The sequence below is a fragment of the Rhinoderma darwinii genome, chromosome 6 (genome assembly GCF_050947455.1).
Source record: "Rhinoderma darwinii isolate aRhiDar2 chromosome 6, aRhiDar2.hap1, whole genome shotgun sequence".
Lineage (NCBI taxonomy): Eukaryota > Metazoa > Chordata > Amphibia > Anura > Rhinodermatidae > Rhinoderma > Rhinoderma darwinii.
Window position 1 is genome coordinate 137,701,605 of NC_134692.1, and position 11,246 is coordinate 137,712,850.

Sequence of the window (11,246 nt, forward strand, 5' to 3'; positions counted from 1 at the left end):
TGCTCCATATCACTATATACAAGAAGATGTATAACTTATACCAACTGTACATATATAATTATATACAGAAGATACCCAGGTTATACCAGCATGACCCATATCACTATATACAAGAAGATGTATAACTTATACTAGCTGTACATATATAATTATATACAGAAGATACCCAGGTTATACCAGCATGCTCCATATCACTATATACAAGAAGCTGTATAACTTATACCAGCTGTACATATATAATTATATACAGAAGATACCCAGGTTATACCAGCATGCCCCATATCACTATATACAAGAAGATGTATAACTTATACCAGCTGTACCTATATAATTATATACAGAAGATACACAGGTTATACCAGCATGCTCCATATCACTATATACAAGAAGATGTATAACTTATACCAGCTGTACATATATAATTATATACAGAAGATACACAGGTTATACCAGCATGCTCCATATCACTATATACAAGGAGATGTATAACTTATACCAGCTGTACATATATAATTATATACAGAAGATGCCCAGGTTATACAAGCCTGCTCCATATCACTATATACAAGAAGATGTATAACTTATACCAGCTGTACATTAATAATTATATACAGAAGATACCCAGGTTATACCAGCATGCTCCATATCACTATATACAAGAAGATGTATAACTTATACCAGCTGTGCCTATATAATTATATACAGAAGATACACAGGTTATACCAGCATGCTCCATATCACTATATACAAGGAGATGTATAACTTATACCAGCTGTACATATATAATTATATACAGAAGATGCCCAGGTTATACAAGCCTGCTCCATATCACTATATACAAGAAGATGTATAACTTATACCAGCTGTACATTAATAATTATATACAGAAGATACCCAGGTTATACCAGCATGCTCCATATCACTATATACAAGAAGATGTATAACTTATACCAGCTGTACATATATAATTATATACAGAATATACTCAGGTTATACCAGCATGCTCCATATCACTATATACAGGAAGATGTATAACTTATACCAGCTGTACATATATAATTATATACAGAAGATACCCAGGTTATACCAGCATGCTCCATATCACTATATACAAGAAAATGTATAACTTATACCAGCTGTACATTATATACAGAAGATACCCAGGTTATACCAGCATGCTCCATGTCACTATATACAAGAAGATGTATAACTTATACCAGCTGTACATATATAATTATATACAGAAGATACCCAGGTTATACCAGCATGCTCCATATCACTATATACAAGAAGAGGTATAACTTATACCAGCTGTACATATATAATTATATACAGAATATACCCAGGTTATACCAGCATGCTCCATATCACTATATACAAGATGTATAACTTATACCAGCTGTACATATATAATTATATACAGAAGATACCCAGGTTATACCAGCATGACCCATATCACTATATACAAGAAGATGTATAACTTATACTAGCTGTACATATATAATTATATACAGAAGATACCCAGGTTATACCAGCATGCTCCATATCACTATATACAAGAAGATGTATAACTTATACCAGCTGTACATATATAATTATATATAGAAGATACACAGGTTATACCAGCATGCTCCATATCACTATATACAAGAAGATGTATAACTTATACCAGCTGTACATTAATAATTATATACAGAAGATACCCAGGTTATACCAGCATGCTCCATATCACTATATACAAGAAGATGTATAACTTATACCAGCTGTACATATATAATTATATACAGAATATACTCAGGTTATACCAGCATGCTCCATATCACTATATACAGGAAGATGTATAACTTATACCAGCTGTACATATATAATTATATACAGAAGATACCCAGGTTATACCAGCATGCTCCATATCACTATATACAAGAAGATGTATAACTTATACCAGCTGTACATTATATACAGAAGATACCCAGGTTATACCAGCATGCTCCATGTCACTATATACAAGAAGATGTATAACTTATACCAGCTGTACATATATAATTATATACAGAAGATACCCAGGTTATACTAGCATGCTCCATATCACTATATACAAGAAGATGTGTAACTTATACCAGCTGTACATATATAATTATATACAGGAGATACCCAGGTTATACCAGCATGCTCCATATCACTATATACAAGAAGATGTATAACTTATACCAGCTGTACATATATAATTATATACAGAAGATACCCAGGTTATACCAGCATGCTCCATATCACTATATACAAGAAGATGTATAACTTATACCAGCTGTACATATATAATTATATACAGAAGATACCCAGGTTATACCAGCATGCTCCATATCACTATATACAAGAAGATGTATAACTTATACCAGCTGTACATATATAATTATATACAGAAGATATCCAGGTTATACCAGCATGCTCCATATCACTATATACAAGAAGATATATAACTTATATCAGCTGCACATATATAATTATATACAGAAGATACCCAGGTTATACCATTATGCTCCATATCACTATATACAAGAAGATGTATAACTTATACCGGCTGTACATATATAATTATATACAGAAGATGCCCAGGTTATACCAGCATGCTCCATATCACTATATACAGAAGATGTATAACTTATACCAGCTGCACATATATAATTATATACAGAAGATACCCAGGTTATACCAGCATGCTCCATATCACTATATACAGAAGATGTATAATATACCAGCTGTACATATATAATTATATACAGAAGATACCCAGGTTATACCAGCATGCTCCATATCACTATATACAAGAAGATGTATAACTTATACCGGCTGTACATATATAATTATATACAGGAGATACCCAGGTTACACCAGCATGCTCCATATCACTATATACAAGAAGAAGTATAACTTATACCAGCTGTACATATATAATTATATAAAGAAGATACCCAGGTTATACCAGCATGCTCCATATCACTATATACAGGAAGATGTATAACTTATACCAGCTGTACATATATAATTATACACAGAAGATACCCAGGTTATACCAGCATGCTCCATATCACTATATACAGGAAGATGTATAACTTATACCAGCTGTACATATATAATTATATACAGAAGATACCCAGGTTATACCAGCATGCTCCATATCACTATATACAAGAAGATGTATAACTTATACCAGCTGTACATATATAATTATATACAGAAGATACCCAGGTTATACCAGCATGCTCCATATCACTATATACAGGAAGATGTATAACTTATACCAGCTGTACATATATAATCATATACAGAAGATACCCAGGTTATACCAGCATGCTCCATATCACTATATACAAGAAGCTGTATAACTTATACCAGCTGTACATATATAATTATATACAGAATATACCCAGGTTATACCAGCATGCTCCATATCACTATATACAAGAAGATGTATAACTTATACCAGCTGTACATATATAATTATATATAGAAGATACCCAGGTTATACCAGCATGCTCCATATCACTATATACAGGAAGATGTATAACTTATACCAGCTGCACATATATAATTATATACAGAAGATACCCAGGTTATACCAGCATGCTCCATATCACTATATACAAGAAGATGTATAACTTATACCAGCTGTACATATATAATTATATACAGAAGATGCCCAGGTTATACCAGCATGCTCCATATCACTATATACAAGAAGATATATAACTTATACCAGCTGTACATATATAATTATATATAGAAGATACCCAGGTTATACCAGCATGCTCCATATTACTATATACAAGAAGATGTATAACTTATACCAGCTGTACATATAATTATATACAGAAGATACCCAGGTTATACCAGCATGCTCCATATCACTATATACAAGAAGATGTATAACTTATACCAGCTGTACATATATAATTATATACAGAAGATGCCCAGGTTATACCAGCATGCTCCATATCACTATATACAAGAAGATGTATAACTTATACCAGCTGTACATATATAATTATATATAGAAGATACCCAGGTTATACCAGCATGCTCCATATCACTATATACAAGAAGATGTATAACTTATACCAGCTGTACATATATAATTATATATAGAAGATACCCAGGTTATACCAGCATGCTCCATATCACTATATACAGGAAGATGTATAACTTATACCAGCTGTACATATATAATTATATACAGAAGATACCCAGGTTATACCAGCATGCTCCATATCACTGTATACAAGAAGATGTATAACTTATACCAGCTGTACATATATAATTATATACAGAAGATACCCAGGTTATACCAGCATGCTCCATATCACTATATACAAGAAGATGTATAACTTATACCAGCTGTACATATATAATTATATACAGAAGATACCCAGGTTATACCAGCATGCTCCATATCACTATATACAAGAAGATGTATAACTTATACCAGCTGTACATATATAATTATATACAGAAGATACCCAGGTTATACCAGCATGCTCCATATCACTATATACAAGAAGATGTATAACTTATACCAGCTGTACATATATAATTATATACAGAAGATACCCAGGTTATACCAGCCTGCTCCATATCACTATATACAAGAAGATGTATAACTTATACCAGCTGTACATATATAATTATATACAGAAGATACCCAGGTTATACCAGCATGCTCCATATCACTATATACAAGAAGATGTATAACTTATACCAGCTGCACATATATAATTATATACAGAAGATACCCAGGTTATACCAGCATGCTCCATATCACTATATACAGGAAGATGTATAACTTATACCAGCTGTACATATATAATTATATACAGAAGATACCCAGGTTATACCAGCATGCTCCATATCACTGTATACAAGAAGATGTATAACTTATACCAGCTGTACATATATAATTATATATAGAAGATACCCAGGTTATACCAGCATGCTCTATATCACTATATACAAGAAGATGTATAACTTATACCAGCTGTACATATATAATTATATACAGAAGATGCCCAGGTTATACCAGCATGCTCTATATCACTATATACAAGAAGATGTATAACTTATACCAGCTGTACATATATAATTATATACAGAAGGTACCCAGGTTATACCAGCATGCTCCATATCACTATATACAGGAAGATATATAACTTATACCAGCTGTACATATATAATTATATACAGAAGATACCCAGGTTATACCAGCATGCTCCATATCACTATATACAAGAAGATGTATAACTTATACCAGCTGTACATATATAATTATATACAGAAGATACCCAGGTTATACCAGCATGCTCCATATCACTATATACAAGAAGATGTATAACTTATACCAGCTGTACATATATAATTATATACAGAAGATACCCAGGTTATACCAGCATGCTCCATGTCACTATATATAAGAAGATGTATAATTGATAGCAGTTGCATTTATATATGGCTGCTTTGGGTACATAGACGTCTCCCCTAAATGAATAGTAGCGTCCCCGGGATGACTTGTATGACAATGCTTCTACAGGTAATGATCAACCCAGTGCGACCTCATGTCTGATCATTAACGTCACACACAGGACTGGGCACATTATACTGTTTGCACATTGACTAAATATTTGGCTTCAACACTGGATTCTGTATGTCACTAGATCCCTGGTAACTTCTTGATTCAATTAAAAGATAAATATGGCGGTAAGAAATGCGCGTCATTATCAGGTCAGTTTGGCGGAGAATAGGGCATAAGTTTACTCAGCCTGGGGGTCAATGTTGGGAGCTGCCAAAGAATTGACTTTATTTGTACATATCATTTATCTTTAAAGCAACTGTCGGGCGTGATGGACACTTTGGATATGATGTCAGGGATAAATGGTTGCCTACCTGATTAGCCTTCGATACGACTGCTTCTCCTCATGGGCGTAGCTGTAGGAGGTGCAGAGCCAACGCCTGTAAAAGTTATCTGCATATTCTATTACAAGTGTGCCAGCTACAAGAAAAAGATACTGGCAGGCACAACTGGTCATGTGAGTGACGCCTGTCCACCCACAACCTTATAATGTGGCAGCCTGGAAGCAGCGTAAAACATTTAATGCCCCTCATTTGGGGCCCATAATAATTGTTCGGACAGGGGAATGGACAACCTCTTCAAAGAACATCTGTCACCAATAACCAAAAAAGCTGAGCAGTATTTGATTTTGACAGATGCTGGCCCTTTAAAAGGCTGGGAGTGGCGGGCTTGCATAGCAACAGGTGGAGAGGCGCACCACGTGACAGCCTCTTTAGACAGGCAAGCGGCCAGTGCCCTTTATAGGGGTTCCCTAATAAAAATTAGGCCCCTTTCAGGTGCTGATTGACACTAGCACACTACTACCCAATCGGGACAGGAAGTTCTGGTGCCCCTATAAGTTTTCCCCTTCCTTATTAGCTAACATTGCAATCCAGCGTGAAGGCGATAGGTTTTGAAGTATTTTTTCACTAGAAAATACTAAATGGTAGTGGATAAGAAATCATGGAAATTCTAACAGGAGTTTGTATTTGTAGCTCCCGGGTGCATGTGGACTGTCATGTGGATGTGCCTTTCCTCATGTGCACTAACCCAGGCAGGCTCAGACGACACATGGCTGGGATCATGGCAGTAATATAGGCAAGACTGAAAAAAAAGAAAGGAGGAAGGAAAGAGAGGGAAGAGTTTTAATATCATTTTATGTATGCTCGGTGACCGGGTGACCAAAGACTGTTCTCCATGGCCTCCAAAATGGCTGGTTGTAAATTCCTGTCTCCAATTATAACAGGCAGATCCGCTCTCGGGTGCAAATTGTTGCTCTATCAAGTGAATGGTTGCTTAAACTAAATATTTGTTAGTTATATTTGGGGAGAGAGGCTCTTTAATCCTATAGGTCACTGAATTACACAAAAAAATGGATTCCTTTAAGAACAAATTATGGAATTTCATTTTTTATTTTTTTTATGTATTCAACACTGGAACTTGATCCTGCAGTTTTTAAGTAATGTAGCAGCAAAACCTAAAGAGGTCATCGAATGTGATCCCCATTTGTTTATAGTTCACCCTCTGGGATCTACCTCTAGGATCAAGGTGGGCCCATCTCGGACCCAGCCTATCCCTGCATTACACAGAGGGCCAGAAGAGATTTTTCCAGGAGGAGGTTAAGAGGAATCTGATCACATAGGTTTTGCTCACAACCTACAGTATATCATGTATTAGAAAGCAAACTATGTATTGAAGTTAATGATAGCCTCACATGGAGTCTGCCCATTCCCAGTGGCCGTGCGGCATTGTGTCCGCTCAGACTGTGTCACATGCCATCTTAATAGATTCCAGTGCCTGGCAGCAACATGTTCCTGGAAATTGAATACAATTGTTTGCAGCCATGAAATTAGACCAAGATGCAATATTCTAGGCTGCCGGCTGATTGTGATTCGGGAATAATTCAAGTGTATGGAGATGAGACCACCGGATGATCATGACCTCATCTCTGTAGATGGTGCTGGAGCTAAACATTCTCTTCTGTTCACTGAATTTCGGACGCTGCCATCTCGTTCAGACTTCTCGTATACATAATAAAAGAATAAAATAAATTAGGAGTCACGATTAGACTGTCTAGACGCACATTGAATAATGTTGGAATCCCCGGAATCAGACAATGTTCTGTTTTGGAACTGTGAACGTGGGCTTCCCCTGGTGGATACAAGTGGTACTGAAGTTACCTGTACCAACTACCCCCACCCCAGGGAACAAGTGGTGCTGCATAATTCTCTCTCTAACCCCTTTCTACCCCACCACCACATGCTGTGGTCTGTGTAGTGAAAACTAATGATAGCCTAGTATCATAATTCATATGAATATAGAAAGTACTTATAGACCGCAGAGTTATCTACACTAAGCAGACTACTAAAGTTTGGTTGGCCTTCAGACCCTGGTGGTCTTAAGTGGTACTGCAGCATCTGAACTGCTTTCTGCTACCTCACCTCCCTGGTGGAAAACAGCTTTACTCTACATTACTTCCCTGGTGGCCACAATTGGTACTGCAGCATTTAAGCTGCTTTCCTCTACCTCTCTTCCACGGTAACGACAAGTACTGTACAGAATCTGAACTGCTTTCCGCTACCTCCCTTTTCTGGTGGTCACAAGCAGTACTACAGCATATATACTGCTTTACTCAACCTTCCTACCCTGGTGGCCACAAGTGGTATTGCAGAGTCTGCAATGCTTTGCTCTACCTCTCTTCTATGGTGGCTACAAGTGGAACAACAGCTCTGCACACCTACCCTCTAACCCCTCCCCTGGTGGCCACAAGTGGGTCTGCAGCAACTGCACAACTACCCTCTACCAACTTCCACCTGGTGGCCATAACTGTTACTTCAGAGTTTGCACACCTATTCTCCACTCTTTCCTGGTGGGCACAAGTGAGGCAGCCGCTGCACATATACCCCCTACCCACTCCTTCTAGTGGTGCTGCAGCATATTCATCAACCCTCTTAGCCCTTTTCCCCACCACCATGCTCTAGTAATAAAGTGGAGAAACTGTCAGTCCCTACTGACAGTTTTATTGACTGTCCATTGTGGTTTTTTAAGACTGAGAAAACAAAGTCTCCTAAGATTGGAATTCTACCCAAGATCTCAATACCCAGAATTCAATTCCCAGACTCTTTCTACAATGAAGGTCCTTATGTCCTAAATACAAGTAGTAGATGTCTTCTCTATAGTGACGTCACATGTGCTGTACATAATATCACATACATGGACAGATGGAGCCCCCTGGGGCGAGCAAATGAGACATGATTAACATGAAATAATTTGTATAAGTTACAGTCTTATATGTCCATAGTCTCTATATACTCTCTATACACCGTACCCTTATAATATAACTCCAGGAAAAAAAATAATCTGTATTTTCCTGTAGGTATGGCACTCTAACCCCAAGCCCCCCACCCATCCTCCTTTCCTGAAGTTCGCCATTCTCGTTATGACTGCCTTACACATAAGTGATGACATCACCATTCACCATTACAACTGATGACATCACTGCTCCTTAAATATAAGGACTTTTACAAATTAGAAGCTAACTTGTGGTTCTATATCTACTGGGAGACTGCCAGCACTTGCTGAGAGTTGTAGTCAATAACCTACATATAAAACATTTACTATATGTTCACCTATAGCCCTATGTAACCAACCCCACCCTATGGGTTCATGGCATTTCACCAGACTTGTGTCATTCCTGCTGATCCTGTGCCACCCAGCTCACCCTCCCCTCCCCTGAGTGACTGGATTAGGTAAGACCTGACAAACACCTATCACTTGGAATGGAAATCCATAGCTCACCTTCCTCTGCACACAGTGGCTGGATCAATCATGCACTTGGCTTGATAGAGCAGTGATGTGGATAACCTGTGGTGCAGAGCTGTGTGTGTATGAGGCTGTACATGTCTGCTGCTCCTGCACGGGAGGGATGACATCTCCACATCACAGGCTGAGCCATATATGAGCAGCTGCTGGAGTAGTTGAGCTCCACACTTGCAGTCTCTTCTACAGGAGAGGGAGCAGCTCAGGTGACCCTCAGGACCCCACTCATTGCTCCATCCATAGGTACAAGCGCACTGCCTGCTACCCCACAATGTGAATGGATATGAAACCATGATAAGCGCTGAAGAGGAGAAACCAACTACAAGACTTCAATGTGATCCTGGACCCAGAAGCACAGAAGCCTCCCGGACTGCTGAAAACAGGGGCACAGAATCAGGCTGCACTACTGAGGACAGGTGAACAGGAGCAGCCTGCACTACTGAGGACAGGTGAACAGGAACAGCCTGCACTACTGAGGACAGGTAAACAGAGTAAAGCTGCACTGCTAAGGACTGCTGTGCAGAATCAGCCTGAACTACTAAAGACAGGTTTGCAGGAGCAGCCTGCACTACTGAGGACAGGTGAACAGGAGCATTCTGCACTACTGAGGACAGGTGAACAGGAGCAACCTGCACTACTGAGGACAGGTGAACAGGAGCACCCTGCACTACTGAGGACAGATGTACAGGATCAAGCTGCACTGCTAAGGACTTGAACAGGAGCAGTCTGCACTACCGAGGACAGGTGAACAGGAGAAGTCTGCACTACTGAGGACAGATGTACAGAAACACGCTGCACTGCTAAGGACTGTTGAACAGGAGCAGCCTGCACTACTGTGGACAGGTGAACAAGAGCAGCCTGCACTACTGAGGACAGGTGAACAGAAGCAGTTTGCTCTACCAAGGACAAGTGAGCAGGAGCAGCCTGCACTACTGAGGACAGGTGAACAGGAGCAGCCTGCAGTACTGAGGACGGGTGAGCAGGAGCAGCCTGCACTACTGAGGACAGGTGAACAGGAGCAGTTTGCTCTACCAAGGACAAGTGAGCAGAAGCAGCCTGCACTACTGAGGACAGGTGAACAGGAGCAGCCTGCACTACTCAGGACAGGTGAACAGGAGCAGCCTGCACTACTGAGGACAGGTGAACAGGAGCAACCTGCACTACTGAGGACGGGTGAGCAAGAGCAGCCTGCACTACTGAGGACAGGTGAACAGGAGCAGCCTGCAATACTGAGGACGGGTGAGGGAGGACGTTGAAGCTCTCCACCTGCAGGACTGGGCAGATCTACAGAACCAGGGGGAGACTTCGAAGTTTATGGAGATATGGAAAACTTGCTTAAAAGAACAGAGAAGAACAGAAAGCATTCAGGTAAGTCAACTTATTCATAAATAAACTGAGTTTCTCAGATGTAGCAGAGCTGAGTTTTCCATTTAACATCCTGGAGTTATCACAATGTGTTATTTATTGGTGGTCTTATAGCACTGCAGGTTCACTCACTACTTTATGTTATCACTGTGCACAAACTAAGCAGCCTCATAGAGTTAGATGACAAATTCAGCTCTGCTACTTATGTACTTTACAAGTCATTATATGTCACCAAATAGTTATTGCTTTTGTGTTTGGGGATGTAACAATACAATTGATTATATATGAACCTGCTTGATGATGGGCTCCAGTATATTCTTTATACATGTTACACAATTACTACCAGCGGGTGATCAGAATATGACAGGTCGCCCAATAGTCCTTCAAGGGATATTAATTGCAGACTCGAACTTTTAATAAATACAAAGAATTTTACTAGGAAAAGTACAACAGACTATAGAGCTGAAGT

The 11,246-nt window shown here is 38.9% G+C and overlaps 1 protein-coding gene across 1 annotated transcript in view; it reads left to right on the forward strand.

The window, feature by feature from the left end:
- The first annotated feature begins 9,406 nt into the window (after positions 1-9,406).
- The window catches only part of SSTR5 (somatostatin receptor 5), a 19,584-nt gene continuing 17,744 nt past the window's right edge, over positions 9,407-11,246 (forward strand). Inside the window, exon 1 of the mRNA XM_075830596.1 lies at positions 9,407-10,780. The gene's annotated coding sequence lies outside the window, so the exon portion shown is untranslated. The remainder of the gene's footprint in view (positions 10,781-11,246) is intronic.